Source organism: Carcharodon carcharias, assembly GCF_017639515.1.
Source record: "Carcharodon carcharias isolate sCarCar2 chromosome 27 unlocalized genomic scaffold, sCarCar2.pri SUPER_27_unloc_11, whole genome shotgun sequence".
NCBI classification, from domain to species: domain Eukaryota; kingdom Metazoa; phylum Chordata; class Chondrichthyes; order Lamniformes; family Lamnidae; genus Carcharodon; species Carcharodon carcharias.
In genome coordinates, this window is record NW_024470626.1 from 371581 (window position 1) to 389136 (window position 17556).

At 53.8% G+C, this 17556-nt stretch overlaps 1 non-coding gene across 1 annotated transcript; it reads right to left on the reverse strand.

Annotated features, from left to right (window-relative positions):
* Positions 1–4008: 4008 nt before the first annotated feature.
* trnar-acg lies at positions 4009–4081 on the reverse strand. Its single transcript has one exon. It is a non-coding gene; the product is annotated as a tRNA-Arg (tRNA).
* Positions 4082–17556: the final 13475 nt, after the last annotated feature.

The following is a 17556-nucleotide window of genomic DNA, read 5'->3' on the forward strand; positions in this document are numbered from 1 at the left end:
CACCAGAAATTGAGACAGAGAGGTCAAGGAAGGGAAGGGAAGTGTCAGAGATGGACCACGTGAAAATGATGGAGGGGTGGAGATTGGAAGCAAAATTAATTAATGTTTCTGTTTGTAGATTTTGGGTAGGAGGTAGAAGCGGGCCGTCCGAGGTTGGGCGACTATCAGGTTGGAAGCTGTGGGAGGGAGATCCCCAGAGGAGATGAGGTCAGTGACAGTCCTGGAAACAATGGCTTGATGTTCAGTGGTGGGGTCATGGTCCAGGGAGAGGGAGGAGTAAGTGTCTGCGAGTTGACGCTCAGCCTCTGCGAGGTAGAGGTCAGTGCGCCAGACAACAACAGCACCGCCCTTGTCAGCAGGTTTCATGACAATGTCAGGGTTGGACCTGAGAGAACGGAGTGCAGCAAGTTCAGAGAGAGAGAGATTAGAGTGGGTGAGAGGAGCAGAGAAATTGAGACGACTAATGTCGCGCCGACAGTTCTCAATGAAAAGGTCAAGAGAAGGTAAGAATCCAGAGGGATGGGTCCAGGTGGAGGGAGAATATTGGAGGTGGGTAAAAGGATCCGTTGAACTGGGAGAGGACTCCTGCCCAAAGAAGTGAGCCCGGAGACGAAGACAGCGGAAGAAGAGTTCAGCATCATGCCGAGCACGAAATTCATTGAGGTGAGGGCGTAAGGGTATGAAACTGAATCCTTTACTGAGCACTGAACTCAGCATCAGAGTCGGGAAGGTCAGGGGGTGTAGTGAATACACAACTGGGGCTGGGATTGGAACAGAGGGACAAGCAGGGGCGGCGATGAGTTGTTGGCGCTTCAAATGGTTTTCATGGAATATCAAAGACATTTTTCCTTTAAATGTCACTGGAGTTCGTGAACTATTTTTAAAAGCTTTGCTCCCTCCGAACCAGCCAGGATTCAAACCTGGAATCTTCTGATCCGTAGTACGGACGCGTTATCCATTGCGCCACTGGCCCAGATGTGAAAGGCCAGCGACAGTTCCTACAAATTGTTCCGACTCTCCTGTTATGATTCAGCAGTCCGGTGAGGCCGAGTTATTTAAAATCCCAGAGCAAAATGTTCAACAACTGTCATCACCTAGATTTCCAATCGGTGTGTTTGGAGATGGAACTCCAAACTCAGGAATAAGACCACCAGGTCTCCAGAGCTTTTATATCCAACTAAATGAGACATGTATTAGGTTACAACAAGGTATTAAACACACACATAAAAGCAAAAATAACTGCAGAGGCTGGAAATCCGAAACAAATAGAGCTGGAAAAACTCAGCAGGTCCGGCAGCATCTGCGGAGAGGGACACAGTTAACGTTTCGAGTCCGTATGACTCTTCAACAGAACTAAGGAAGAATAGAAAAGAGGTGAAGCATCAGCTGGTTTAAGGGAGGGTGGGACAGGTAGAGCTGGATAGAGGGCCAGTGATAGGTGGAGATAACCAAAAGATGTTACAGACAAAAGAACAAAGCGGTGTTGAAGGTGGTGATATTACCTAAGGAATGTGCTAGTGAAGGGTAGAAAGCAGGACGAGCAACGTACAGATAGACCTAGTGGGGGTGGGGTGGGGGGAAGGTACAAATAGCCCTAGTGGGGTTGGGGTGGGGGTGAAGGTACAGATAGATTTGGATCAGAAAGTGGGTGGGGATGGAGGAGAGAGTTCATGATCTAAAGTTGTTGAACTCAATATTCAGTCCGGAAGGCTGTAAAGTGCCTAGTGGGAAGATGAGGTGTTGTTCCTCCAGTTTGCGTTGGGCTTCACTGGAACAATGCAGCAAACCAAGGACAGACATGTGGGCAAGAGAGCAGGGTGGAGGGTTAAAATGGCAAGCGACAGGGAGGTCTGGGTGATGCTTGCGGACAGACTGAAGGTGCTCCCCAAAGCGGGTCACCCAGTCTGCGTTTGGTCTCTCAAATGTAGAGGAAACCACATTGGGAGCAGTGAATGCAGTAACTAAATTGAGGGAAGTACAAGAGTAATGTTGCTTCACTTGAAAGGAGTGTTTGGGCCCTTGGACAGTGAGCAGAGAGGAAGTGAAGGGGCAGGTGTTATACCTTCTGCGGTTGCATGGGAAGGTGCCGTGGGAGGGGGTTGAGGTGTAGGGGGTGATGGAGGAGTGGACCAGGGTGTCCTGGAGGGAACAATCCCTGCAGAATGCCACTGGGGGGGTGAAGGGAAGATGTGTTTGGTGGTGGCATCATGCTGGAGTTGGCGGAAATGGCGGAGGATGATCCTTTGAATGCGGAGGCTGGTGGGGTGATAAGTGAGGACAAGGGGGACCCTATCATGTTTCTGGGAGGGAGGAGAAGGTGTGAGGGTGGATGCGCGGGAGATGGGCCGGACACGGTTGAGGGCCCTGTCAACGACCGTGGGTGGAAAACCTCGGTTAAGGAAGAAGGAGGACATGTCAGAGGAACCTTTTGTGAAGGTAGCATCATCGGAACAGATGCGATGGAGGCGAAGGAACTGAGAGAATGGGATGGAGTCCTTACAGGAAGCGGGGTGTGAGGAGCTGTAGTAGAGATAGCTGTGGGAGTCGGTGGGTTTGTAATGGATATTGGTGGACAGTCTATCACCAGAGATTGAGACAGAGAGGTCAAGGAAGGGAAGGGAAGTGTCAGAGATGGACCACGTGAAAATGATGGAGGGGTGGAGATTGGAAGCAAAATTAATAAATGTTTGCAAGTCCCGTCGAGAGCATGAAGCGGCACCGAAGTAATCATCGATGTACCGGAGAAAGAGTTGTGGAAGGGGGCCGGAGTAGGACTGCAACAAGGAATGTTCCACATACCCCATAAGGAGACTGGCATAGCTGGGGCCCATGCGGGTACCCGTAGCCACATCTTTTATTTGGAGGAAGTGAGCGGAGTTGAAGGAGAAATTGTTCAGTGTGAGAACAAGTTCAGCCAGACGGAGGTGAGTAGTGGTGGATGGGGATTGTTCGGGCCTCTGTTCGAGGAAGAAGCTAAGGGCCCTCAGACCATCCTGGTGGGGGATGGAGGTGTAGAGGGATTGGACGTCCATGGTGAAGAGGAAGCGGTTGGGGCCAGGGAACTGGATATTTTTGATGTGACGTAAGGTGTCAGAGGAATCACGGATGTAGGTGGGAAGGGACTGGACAAGGGGAGAGAGAAGGGAGTCAAGATAAGGAGAAATGAGTTCTGTGGGGCAGGAGCAAGCTGACACGATCGGTCTACCGGGGCAGTTCTGTTTGTGGATTTTGGGTAGGAGGTAGAAGCAGGCCGTCCGAGGTTGAGCGACTATCAGGTTGGAAGCTGTGGGAGGGAGATCCCCAAAGGAGATGAGGTCAGTGACAGTCCTGGAAACAATGGCTTGATGTGCAGTGGTGGGGTCATGGTCCAGGGAGAGGTAGGACGAAGTGTCTGCGAGTTGACGCTCAGCCTCCGCGAGGTAGAGGTCAGTGCGCCAGACAACAACAGCACCACCCTTGTCAGCGGGTTTGATGACAATGTCAGGGTTGGACCTGAGAGAATGGAGTGCAGCAAGTTCAGAGAGAGAGAGATTAGAGTGGGTGAGAGGAGCAGAGAAATTGAGACGACTAATGTCGCGCCGACAGTTCTCAATGAAAAGGTCAAGAGAAGGTAAGAATCCAGAGGAAGGGGTCCAGGTGGAGGGAGAATATTGGTGGTGGGTGAAAGGATCCGTTGAACGGGGAGAGGACTCCTGCCCAAAGAATTGAGCCCAGAGACGAAGATGGCGGAAGAAGAGTTCAGTATCATGCCGAGCCCGAAATTCATTGAGGTGAGGGCGTAAGGGTATGAAACTAAGTCCTTTACTGAGCACTGAACCTTCAGCATCAGAGTGCGGAAGGTCAGGGGGTGTATTGAATACACAACTGGGGCTGGGATTGGAACAGAGGGACAAGCAGGGGCGGCGATGAGTTGTTGGCGCTTCGAATGGTTTTCATGAAATATCAAAGACATTTTTCCCTCAAATATAACTAGAGTTTGTGAACTAATTTTAAAAGCTTTGCTCCCTCAGAACCAGCCAGGATTCAAACCTGGAATCTTCTGATCCGTAGTCAGACGCGTTATCCATTGCGCCACTGGCCCAGATGTGAAAGGCCAGCGACAGTTCCTACAAATTGTTCCGACTCTCCTGTTATGATTCAGCAGTCGGTGAGGCCGAGTTATTTAAAATCCCAGAGCAAAATGTTCAACAACTGTCATCACCTAGATTTCCAATCGGTGTGTTTGGAGTTGCAGATCCAAACTCAGGAATAAGACCACCAGGTCTCCAGAGCTTTTAAATCCAACTAAATGTGACATGTATTAGGTTACAACAAGGTATTAAACACACACACATGGCTGTACATTGTGTCCTAACCAGAGCTGGATAGAGGGCCAGTGATAGGTGGAGGGAAAGGAGAGATTGTCAATGATGTCATAGACAAAAGGACAAAGGGGTGTTGGTGGTGGTGATATTAGCTAAAGGAGGTGCTAATGGGGACATTAAGGGTGGAAAGCAGGACAAACAAGGTACAGATAGCCCTAGTGGGTGTGGGGTGGGGGTGAAGGTACAGATAGCCCTATTCTGGAAGGCTGTAAAGTGCCTAGTGGGAAGATGAGGTGTTGTTCCTCCAGTTTGTGTTGGGCTTCACTGGAACAATGCAGCAGGCCAAGGACAGACATGTGGGCAAGAGAGCAGGGTGGAGGGTTAAAATGGCAAGCGACAGGGAGGTCTGGGTGATGCTTGTGGACAGTCTGAAGGTGTTCCCCAAAGCGGGTCACCCAGTCTGCGTTTGGTCCCTCCAATGTAGAGGAGACCACATTGGGAGCACCGAATGCAGTAACTAAATTGAGGGAAGTGCAAGTGAAATGTTGCTTCACTTGAAAGGAGTGTTTGGGCCCTTGGACAGTGAGCAGAGAGGAAGTGAAGGGGCAGGTGTTGCACCTTCTGCGGTTGCATGGGAAGGTGCCTTGGAGGGGGTTGAGGTGTAGGGGGTGATGGAGGAGTGGACCAGGGTGTCCCGGAGGGAGCGATCCCTGCGGAATGCCACCGGGGGGGGTGAAGGGAAGATGTGATTGGTAGTAGCATCATGCTGGAGTTGGCAGAAATGGCGGAGGATGATCCTTTGAATGCGAAGGCTGGTGGGATGATAAGTGAGGACAAGGGGGACCCTATCATGTTTCTGGGAGGGAGGAGAAGGTGTGAGGGCGGATGCGTGGGAGATGGGCCGGACACGGTTGAGGGCCCTGTCAACGACCGTGGGTGGAAAACCTCGGTTAAGGAAGAAGGAGGACATGTCAGAGGAACTGTTTTTGAAGGTAGCATCATCGGAACAGATGCGATGGAGGTGAAGGAACTGAGAGAATGGGATGGAGTCCTTACAGGAAGCGGGGTGTGAGGAGCTGTAGTCGAGGTAGCTATGGGAGTCGGTGGGTTTGTAATGGATATTGGTGGACAGTCTATCACCAGAAATTGAGACAGAGAGGTCAAGGAAGGGAAGGGAAGTGTCAGAGATGGACCACGTGAAAATGATGGAGGGGTGGAGATTGGAAGCAAAATTAATTAATGTTTCTGTTTGTAGATTTTGGGTAGGAGGTAGAAGCGGGCCGTCCGAGGTTGGGCGACTATCAGGTTGGAAGCTGTGGGAGGGAGATCCCCAGAGGAGATGAGGTCAGTGACAGTCCTGGAAACAATGGCTTGATGTTCAGTGGTGGGGTCATGGTCCAGGGAGAGGGAGGAGGAAGTGTCTGCGAGTTGACGCTCAGCCTCTGCGAGGTAGAGGTCAGTGCGCCAGACAACAACAGCACCGCCCTTGTCAGCGGGTTTGATGACAATGTCAGGGTTGGACCTGAGAGAACGGAGTGCAGCAAGTTCAGAGAGAGAGAGATTAGAGTGGGTGAGAGGAGCAGAGAAATTGAGACGACTAATGTCGCGCCGACAGTTCTCAATGAAAAGGTCAAGAGAAGGTAAGAATCCAGAGGGAGGGGTCCAGGTGGAGGGAGAATATTGGAGGTGGGTTAAAGGATCCGTTGAACTGGGAGCGGACTCCTGCCCAAAGAAGTGAGCCCGGAGACGAAGACGGCGGAAGAAGAGTTCAGCATCGTGCCGAGCACGAAATTCATTGAGGTGAGGGCGTAAGGGTATGAAACTGAGTCCTTTACTGAGCACTGAACCTTCAGCATCAGAGTCGGGAAGGTCAGGGGGTGTAGTGAATACACAACTGGGGCTGGGATTGGAACAGAGGGACAAGCAGGGGTGTCGATGAGTTGTTGGCGCTTCGAATGGTTTTCATGGAATATCAAAGACATTTTTCCCTCAAATGTCACTGGAGTTCGTGAACTATTTTTAAAAGCTTTGCTCCCTCCGAACCAGCCAGGATTCAAACCTGGAATCTTCTGATCCGTAGTACGGACGCGTTATCCATTGCGCCACTGGCCCAGATGTGAAAGGCCAGCGACAGTTCCTACAAATTGTTCCGACTCTCCTGTTATGATTCAGCAGCCGGTGAGGCCGAGTTATTTAAAATCCCAGAGCAAAATGTTCAACAACTGTCATCACCTAGATTTCCAATCGGTGTGTTTGGAGTTGCAGATTCAAACTCAGGAATAAGACCACCAGGTCTCCAGAGCTTTTATATCCAACTAAATGAGACATGTATTAGGTTACAACAAGGTATTAAACACACACATAAAAGCAAAAATAACTGCAGAGGCTGGAAATCCGAAACAAATAGAGCTGGAAAAACTCAGCAGGTCCGGCAGCATCTGCGGAGAGGGACACAGTTAACGTTTCGAGTCCGTATGACTCTTCAACAGAACTAAGGAAGAATAGAAAAGAGGTGAAGCATCAGCTGGTTTAAGGGAGGGTGGGACAGGTAGAGCTGGATAGAGGGCCAGTGATAGGTGGAGATAACCAAAAGATGTTACAGACAAAAGAACAAAGCGGTGTTGAAGGTGGTGATATTACCTAAGGAATGTGCTAGTGAAGGGTAGAAAGCAGGACGAGCAACGTACAGATAGACCTAGTGGGGGTGGGGTGGGGGGAAGGTACAAATAGCCCTAGTGGGGTTGGGGTGGGGGTGAAGGTACAGATAGATTTGGATCAGAAAGTGGGTGGGGATGGAGGAGAGAGTTCATGATCTAAAGTTGTTGAACTCAATATTCAGTCCGGAAGGCTGTAAAGTGCCTAGTGGGAAGATGAGGTGTTGTTCCTCCAGTTTGCGTTGGGCTTCACTGGAACATTGCAGCAAACCAAGGACAGACATGTGGGCAAGAGAGCAGGGTGGAGGGTTAAAATGGCAAGCGACAGGGAGGTCTGGGTGATGCTTGCGGACAGACTGAAGGTGTTCCCCAAAGCGGGTCACCCAGTCTGCGTTTGGTCTCTCCAATGTAGAGGAGACAACATTGGGAGCAGTGAATGCAGTAACTAAATTGAGGGAAGTACAAGAGTAATGTTGCTTCACTTGAAAGGAGTGTTTGGGCCCTTGGACAGTGAACAAAGAGGAAATGAAGGGGCAGGTGTTGCACCTTCTGCGGTTGCATGGGAAGGTGCCATAGGAGGGGGTTGAGGTGTAGGGGGTGATGGAGGAGTAGACCAGGGTGTCCTGGAGGGAACAATCCCTGCAGAATGCCACCGGGCGGGGTGAAGGGAAGGGGTGTTTGGTGCTGGCATCATGCTGGAGTTGGCGGAAATGGCGGAGGATGATCCTTTGAATGCAGGAGGCTGGTGGGGTGATAAGTGAGGACAAGGGGGACCCTATCATGTTTCTGGGAGGGAGGAGAAGGCGTGAGGGCGGATGCGCGGGAGATGGGCCGGACACGGTTGAGGGCCCTGTCAACGACCGTGGGTGGAAAACCTCGGTTAAGGAAGAAGGAGGACATGACAGAGGAACTGTTTTGAAGGTAGCATCATCGGAACAGATGCGATGGAGGCGAAGGAACTGAGAGAATGGGATGGAGTCCTTACAGGAAGCGGGGTGTGAGGAGCTGTAGTCGAGATAGCTGTGGGAGTCGGTGGGTTTGTAATGGATATTGGTGGACAGTCTATCACCAGAGATTGAGACAGAGAGGTCAAGGAAGGGAAGGGAAGTGTCAGAGATGGACCACGTGAAAATGATGGAGGGGTGGAGATTGGAAGCAAAATTAATAAATGTTTCCAAGTCCCGTCGAGAGCATGAAGCAGCACCAAAGTAATCATCGATGTACCGGAGAAAGAGTTGTGGAAGGGGGCCGGAGTAGGACTGCAACAAGGAATGTTCCACATACCCCATAAAGAGACAGGCATAGCTGGGGCCCATGCGGGTACCCATAGCCACACCTTTTATTTGGAGGAAGTGAGAGGAGTTGAAGGAGAAATTGTACAGCGTGAGATCAAGTTCAGCCAGACGGAGGAGAGTAGTGGTGGATGGGGATTGTTCGGGCCTCTGTTCGAGGAAGAAGCTAAGGGCCCTCAGACCATCCTGGTGGGGGATGGAGGTGTAGAGGGATTGGACGTCCATGGTGAAGAGGAAGCGGTTGGGGCCAGGGAACTGGAAATTGTTGATGTGACGTAAGGTGTCAGAGGAATCACGGATGTAGGTGGGAAGGGACTGGACAAGGGGAGGGAGAAGGGAGTCAAGATAACGAGAAATGAGTTCTGTGGGGCAGGAGCAAGCTGACACGATCGGTCTACCGGGCCAGTTCTGTTTGTGGATTTTGGGTAGGAGGTAGAAGCGGGCACTCCGAGGTTGGGCGACTATCAGGTTGGAAGCTGTGGGAGGGAGATCCCCAGAGGAGATGAGGTCAGTGACAGTCCTGGAAACATTGGCTTGATGTTCAGTGGTGGGGTCATGGTCCAGGGAGAGGGAGGAGGAAGTGTCTGCGAGTTGACGCTCAGCCTCCGCGAGGTAGAGGTCAGTGCGCCAGACAACAACAGCACCACCCTTGTCAGCGGGTTTGATGACAATGTCAGGGTTGGACCTGAGAGAACGGAGAGCAGCAAGTTCAGAGAGAGAGAGATTAGAGTGGGTGAGAGGAGCAGAGAAATTGAGACGACTAATGTCGCGCCGACAGTTCTCAATGAAAAGGTCAAGAGAAGGTAAGAATCCAGAGGGAGGGGTCCAGGTGGAGGGAGAATATTGGTGGTGGGTGAAAGGATCCGTTGAACGGGGAGAGGACTCCTGCCCAAAGAAGTGAGCCCGGAGACGAAGATGGCTGAAGAAGAGTTCAGCATCGTGCCGAGCACGAAATTCATTGAGGTGAGGGCGTAAGTTTATGAAACTGAGACCTTTACTGAGCACTGAACCTTCAGCATCAGAGTCGGGAAGGTCAGGGGGTGTAGTGAATACACAACTGGGGCTGGAACAGAGGGACAAGCAGGGGTGTCGATGAGTTGTTGGCGCTACGAATGGTTTTCATGGAATATCAAAGACATTTTTCCCTCAAATGTCACTGGAGTTCGTGAACTATTTTTAAAAGCTTTGCTCCCTCCGAACCAGCCAGGATTCGAACCTGGAATCTTCTGATCCGTAATACGGACGCGTTATCCATTGCGCCACTGGCCCAGATGTGAAAGGCCAGCGACAGTTCCTACAAATTGTACCGATTCTCCTGTTATGATTCAGCAGTCGGTGAGGCCGAGTTATTTAAAATCCCAGAGCAAAATGTTCAACAACTGTCATCACCTAGATTTCCAATCGGTGTGTTTGGAGTTGCAGCGCCAAACTCAGGAATAAGACCACCAGGTCTCCAGAGCTTTTATATCCAACTAAATGAGACATGTATTAGGTTACAACAAGGTATTAAACACACACATAAAAGCAAAAATAACTGCAGAGGCTGGAAATCCGAAACAAATAGAGCTGGAAAAACTCAGCAGGTCCGGCAGCATCTGCGGAGAGGGACGCAGTTAACGTTTCGAGTCCGTATGACTCTTCAACAGAACTAAGGAAGAATAGAAAAGAGGTGAAGCATCAGCTGGTTTAAAGGGTAGAAAGCAGGATGAGCATATAAATGTGAATATATATATATATATATATATATATATAAAGGAATTGATAGCCTTTCGGATTTAACCTTTTAGCCTAATTCAATTCCTTCCACCCAACCCACGCCCACTAGGGCTATCTGTACCTTCACCCCCACCCCACCCCCACTAGGGCTATCTGTACCTTCACCCCCACCCCACCCCCACTAGGGCTATCTGTACCTTCACCCCACCCCACCCCCACTAGGGCTATCTGTACCTTCACCCCACCCCACCCCCACTAGGGCTATCTGTACCTTCACCCCACCCCCACTAGGGCTATCTGTACCTTCACCCCACCCCCACTTGGGCTATCTGTACCTTCACCCCCACCCCACCCCCACTAGGGCCATCTGTACCTTCACCCCACCCCCACTAGGGCTATCTGTACCTTCACCCCACCCCCACTAGGGCTATCTGTACCTTCACCCCACCCCCACTAGGGCTATCTGTACCTTCACCCCACCCCCACTAGGGCTATCTGTACCTTCACCCCACCCCCACTAGGGCTATCTGTACCTTCACCCCACCCCCACTAGGGCTATCTGTACCTTCACCCCACCCCCACTAGGGCTATCTGTACCTTCACCCCCACCCCACCCCCACTAGGGCTATCTGTACCTTCACCCCACCACACCCCCACTAGGGCTATCTGTACCTTCACACCCACCCCACCCCCACTAGGGCTATCTGTACCTTTACACCACACCCACCCCCACTAGGGCTATCTGTACCTTCACCCCACCGCCACCCACACTAGGGCTATCTGTACCTTCACCCCACCACACCCCCACTAGGGCTATCTGTACCTTCACCCCACCCCACCCCCACTAGGGCTATCTGTACCTTCACCCCACCCCCACCCCCACTAGGGCTATCTGTACATTCCCCAACACCACCACTAGGGCTATCTGTACCATCACCCCCCCCACTCCACCCCCACTAGGGCTATCTGTACCTTCACCCCACCCCCACTAGGGCTATCTGTACCTTCACCCCACCCCCACCAGGGCTATCTACCTTCACCCCCACCCCCACTAGGGCTATCTGTACTTTCACCCCACTCCACCCCCACTAGGGCTATCTGTACATTCACCCACACACCCACTAGGGCTATCTGTACCTTCACCCCACCCCACCCCCACTAGGGCTATCTGTACCTTCACATCACCCCCACTAGGGCTATCTGTACCTTCACCCCACCCCACCCCACCCCCACTAGGGCTATTTGTACCTTAACCCCCACCCCACCCCCACTAGGGCTATCTGTACCTTCACACCCACCCCCACTAGGGCTTTCTGTACCGTCACCTCACCCCCATTAGGGCTATCTTTACCTTCACACCCACCCCACCCCCACTAGGGCTATCTGTACCTTCAACCCACTCCACCCCCACTAGGGCTATCTGTACATTCACCCCACCCCCACTAGGGCTATCTGTACATTCACCCCACCCCCACTAGGGCTATCTGTACCTGAACCCCACCCCCACTCCCACTAGCGCTATCTGTACCTTCACCACACCCCCACTGGCGCTATCTGTACCTTAACCACACCCCCACTAGGGCTATCTGTACCTTCACCCCACCCCACCCCACCCCCACTAGGGCTATTTGTACCTTAACCCCCACCCCACCCCCACTAGGGCTATCTGTACCTTCACACCCACCCCCACTAGGGCTTTCTGTACCATCACCTCACCCCCATTAAGGCTATCTGTACATTAACCCCCCACCCCAACCCCGCTAGGGTTACCTGTACCTTCAGCCCACCCCACCCCCACTAGGGCTATCTTTACATTCACCCCCACACCACTAGGGCTATCTGTACCTTCACCCCCACCCCACCACCACTAGGGCTATCTGTACCTTCACTCCACCCCCACTAGGGCTATCTGTACCTTCACCCCACCCCCACTAGGGCTATCTGTACCTTCACCCCACCCCCACTAGGGCTATCTGTACCTTCACCCCACTCCACCCCCACTAGGGCTATCTGTACCTTCACCCACACACCCACTAGGGCTATCTGAACCTTCACACCCACCCCACCCCCACTAGGGCTATCTGTACCTTCACTCCACCTCCACTAGGGCTATCTGTACCTTCACACCACCCCCACTAGGGCTATCTGTACCTTCACCCACACACCCACTAGGGCTATCTGTACCTTCACACCCACCCCACCCCTACTAGGGCTATCTGTACCTTCACACCACCCCCACTAGGGCTATCTGTACCTCCCCCCAATCCCACTAGGGCTATCTGTACCTTCACCTCCAGCCCACCCCCCACTATGACTATCAGTACCTTCACCCCACCCCACCCCCACTAGTTCTATCTGTACCTTCACCCCACCCCCACTAGGACTATCTGTAACTTCACCCCCACCCCACCCTCACTAGGGCTATCTGTACCTTCAACCCCACCCCACCCCCACTTGGGCTATCTGTACCTTCACCCCCAACTCACCCCCACTAGGGCTATCTGTACCTTCACCCCACCCCCACTAGGGCTATCTGTACCTTCACCCCACCCCCACTAGGGCTATCTGTACCTTCACCCCCAACTCACCCCCACTAGGGCTATCTGTACCTTCACCACCACCCCACCCCCACTAGGGCTATCTGTACCTTCCCCCACCCCTACTAGGGCTATCTGAACCTTCACCCCCACCCCACCCCCACTAGGGCTATCTGAACCTTCACCCCCACCCCACCCCCATTAGGGCAATCTGTACCTTCACCCCACCCCAACCCCACTAGAGCTATCTGTACCTTCACCCCCATCCCCACTAGGGCTATCTGCAACTTCACCCTACCCCCACTAGGGTTATCTGAACGTTCACCCCACCCCACCCCCTCTAGGGCTATCTGTACATTCCCTCCACCCCCACAAGGGCTATCTGTACCTTCACCCACACCCCACCCCCACTAGGGTTATCTGTACCTTCCCCCGACTCCCACTAGGGCTATCTGTACCTTCACCCCACCCTACCCCCACTAGGGCTATCTGTACATTCACCCCACCCCAACAACTCGAGGGCTAACTGTACCTTCAACCCACCCCCACTAGGGCTATCTGTACCTCCCCCCAATCCCACTAGGGCTATCTGTACCTTCACCCCCAGCCCAGCCCCACTAGGACTATCTGTACCTTCATCCCACCCCCACTAGGGCTATCTGTAACTTCACCCCACCCCCACCAGGGCTATCTGTACCTTCACCCCCACCCCCACCCCCACTAGGGCTATCTGTACATTCACCCCACCCCCACTAGGGCTATCTGTAACTTCACCCCACCCCCACTAGGGCTATCTGTAACTTCACCACACCCTCACTAGGGCTATCTGTACCTTCCCCCGACTCCCACTAGGGCTATCTGTACCTTCACCCCACCCTACCCCCACTAGGGCTATCTGTACCTTTACCCCCGCACCACCATTAGGGCTACCTGTACCTTCACCCCACCCCAACCCCACTAGGGCTATCTGTACCTTCCCCCCCATTCACACTAGGGCTATCTGTACCTTCGCCCCACCCCAACCCCACTAGGGCTATCTGTACCTTCACCCCACCCCCACTAGGGTTATCTGAACCTTCACCCCACACCACCCCCACTAGGGCTATCTGTACATTCCCTCCACCCCCACTAGGGCTATCTGTACCTTCACCCACACCCCACCCCCACTAGGGTTATCTGTACCTTCCCCCGACTCCCACTAGGGCTATCTGTACCTTCACCCCACCCTACCCCCACTAGGGCTATCTGTACATTCACCCCACCCCAACAACTCGAGGGCTAACTGTACCTTCAACCCACCCCCACTAGGGCTATCTGTACCTCCCCCCAATCCCACTAGGGCTATCTGTACCTTCACCCCCAGCCCACCCCCACTAGGGCTATCTGTACCTTCATCCCACCCCCACTAGGGCTATCTGTAACTTCACCCCACCCCCACCAGGGCTATCTGTACCTTCACCCCCACCCCCACCCCCACTAGGGCTATCTGTACCTTCACCCCACCCCCACTAGGGCTATCTCTAACTGCACCCCACCCCCACTAGGGCTATCTGTAACTTCACCACACCCCCACTAGGGCTATCTGTACCTTTACCCCCCCACCAACATTAGGGCTATCTGTACCTTCACCCCACCCCAACCCCACTAGGGCTATCTGTACATTCACACCACCCCCACTAGGGCTATCTGTACCTTCAGCCCACCCCAACAACACTAGGGCTATCTGTACCTTCCCCCCCATTCACACTAGGGCTATCTGTACCTTCGCCCCACCCCAACCCCACTAGGGCTATCTGTACCTTCACACCACCCCCACTAGGGCTATCTGTACCTTCAGCCCACCCCAACCACACTAGGGCTATCTGTACCTTCACCCCACCCCCACTAGGGCTATCTGTACCTTCACCCCACCCCCACAAGGGCTATCTTTACCTTCAACCCACCCCCACTAGGGCTATCTGTACCTTCAACCCACTCCACCCCCACTTGGACTGTCTGTACATTCACCCCACCCCAACTAGCGCTATCTGTACCTTCACCCCACCGCCACTAGGGCTTTCTGTACATTCACCCCTCCCCCATTAGGGCTATCTGTACCTTCACCCCCCTCCCCAACCCCACTAGGGCTATCTGTACCTTCACCCCCCTCCCCAACCCCACTAGGGCTATCTGTAGCTTCGCCCCACACCAACCCCAGTAGGGCTATCTGTACCTTCACACCACCCCCACTAGGGCTATCTGTACCTTCACCCCACCCCAACCCCACTAGGGCTATTTGTGCCTTCACACCACCCCACCCCCACTAGGGCTATCTGTACCTTCACACGACCCCACCCCCACTAGGGCTATCTGTACCTTCACCCCACCCCACCCCACCCCCACTAGGGCTATTTGTACCTTAACCCCCACCCCACCCCCACTAGGGCTATCTGTACCTTCACACCCACCCCCACTAGGGCTTTCTGTACCGTCACCTCACCCCCATTAGGGCTATCTTTACCTTCACACCCACCCCACCCCCACTAGGGCTATCTGTACCTTCAACCCACTCCACCCCCACTAGAGCTATCTGTACATTCCCCCCACCCCCACTAGGGCTATCTGTACATTCACCCCACCCCCACTAGGGCTATCTGTACCTGAACCCCACCCCCACTCCCACTAGCGCTATCTGTACCTTCACCACACCCCCACTGGCGCTATCTGTACCTTAACCACACCCCCACTAGGGCTATCTGTACCTTCACCCCACCCCACCCCACCCCCACTAGGGCTATTTGTACCTTAACCCCCACCCCACCCCCACTAGGGCTATCTGTACCTTCACACCCACCCCCACTAGGGCTTTCTGTACCATCACCTCACCCCCATTAAGGCTATCTGTGCATTAACCCCCCACCCCAACCCCGCTAGGGTTACCTGTACCTTCAGCCCACCCCACCCCCACTAGGGCTATCTTTACATTCACCCCCACACCACTAGGGCTATCTGTACCTTCACCCCCACCCCACCCCCACTAGGGCTATCTGTACCTTCACTCCACCCCCACTAGGGCTATCTGTACCTTCACCCCACCCCCACTAGGGCTATCTGTACCTTCACCCCACCCCCACTAGGGCTATCTGTACCTTCACCCCACTCCACCCCCACTAGGGCTATCTGTACCTTCACCCACACACCCACTAGGGCTATCTGAACGTTCACACCCACCCCACCCCCACTAGGGTTATCTGTACCTTCACCCCACCCCCACTAGGGCTATCTGTACCTTCACACCACCCCCACTAGGGCTATCTGTACCTTCACCCACACACCCACTAGGGCTATCTGTACCTTCACACCCACCCCACCCCCACTAGGGCTATCTGTACCTTCACCCCAACCCCACTAGGGCTATCTGTACCTTCACCCCAACCCCACTAGGGCTATCTGTACCTGCACCCCACCCCAACCACACAAGGGCTATCTGTACCTTCACCCCACCCCCACTAGGGCTATCTGTACCTTCACCCCACCCCAAACCCACTAGGGCTATCTGTACCTTACCCCCACCCCCACTAGGGCTATCTGTACCTTCACCCACAACCCCACCCCCACAAGGGCTATCTTTACCTTCAAGCCACCCCCACTAGGGCTATCTGTACCTTCAACCCACTCCACCCCCACTAGCGCTATCTGTACCCCATCCCACCGCCACTAGGGCTATCTGTATCTTCACCCCACCCCCACTGGGTCTATCTGTACTTTCACCTCAACCCTACCCTCACTAGGGCTATCTGTACCTTCACCCCACCCCAACTAGAGCTATCTGTAACTTCACCCCTACCCCACTAGGGCTATCTGTAACTTCACCCCACCCCCACTAGGGCTATCTGTACCTTTACCCCCCCCATACCACCATTAGGGCTATCTGTACCTTCACCCCACCCCAACCCCACTAGGGCTATCTGTACCTTCCCCCCCATTCCCACTAGGGCTATCTGTAGCTTCGCCCCACCCCAACCCCACTAGGGCTATCTGTACCTTCACCCCACCCCCACTAGGGCTATCTGTACCTTCACCCCACCCCAACCCCACTAGGGCTATTTGTGCCTTCACACCACCCCACCCCCACTAGGGCTATCTGTACCTTCACACGACCCCACCCCCACTAGGGCTATCTGTACCTTCACCCCACCCCCACTAAGGCTATCTGTACCTTCACCCCACCCCAACTACACTAGGGCTGTCTGTACCTTCCCCCCACCCCCACTAGGGCTATCTGTACCTTCCCCCCACCCCCACTAGGGCTATCTGTACCTTCACCCACAACCCCCCCCCCACAAGGGCTATCTTTACCTTCAACCCACCCCCACTAGCGCTATCTGTACCCCACCCCACCGCCACTAGGGCTATCTGTACCTTCACCCCACCCCCACTCCCACTAGTGCTATCTGTACATTCACCCCACCCACACTAGGGCTATCTGTACCTTCACCCCCACACCACCCCCACTAGGGCTATCTGTACCTTCACCCCCCTCCCCTACCCTCACTAGGGCTATCTGTACCTTCACCCCACCCCCACTAGGGCTATCTGTAACTTCACCCCTACCCCACTAGGGCTATCTGTAACTTCACCCCACCCCCACTAGGGCTATCTGTACCTTTACCCCCCCCCCCCCACACCACCATTAGGGCTATCTGTACCTTCACCCCACCCCAACCGCACTAGGGCTATCTGTACCTTCCCCCCCATTCCCACTAGGGCTATCTGTAGCTTCGCCCCACCCCAACCCCACTAGGGCTATCTGTACCTTCACCCCAACCCCACTAGGGCTATCTGTACCTTCACCCCAACCCCACTAGGGCTATCTGTACCTTCAACCCACTCCACCCCCACTAGCGCTATCTGTACCCCACCCCACCGCCACTAGGGCTATCTGTACCTTCACCCCACCCCCACTCCCACTAGCGCTATCTGTACATTCACCCCTCCCCCACAAGGGCTATCTGTACCTTCACCCGCACCCCACCCCCACTAGGGCTATCTATACCTTCACCCCCTTCCCCAA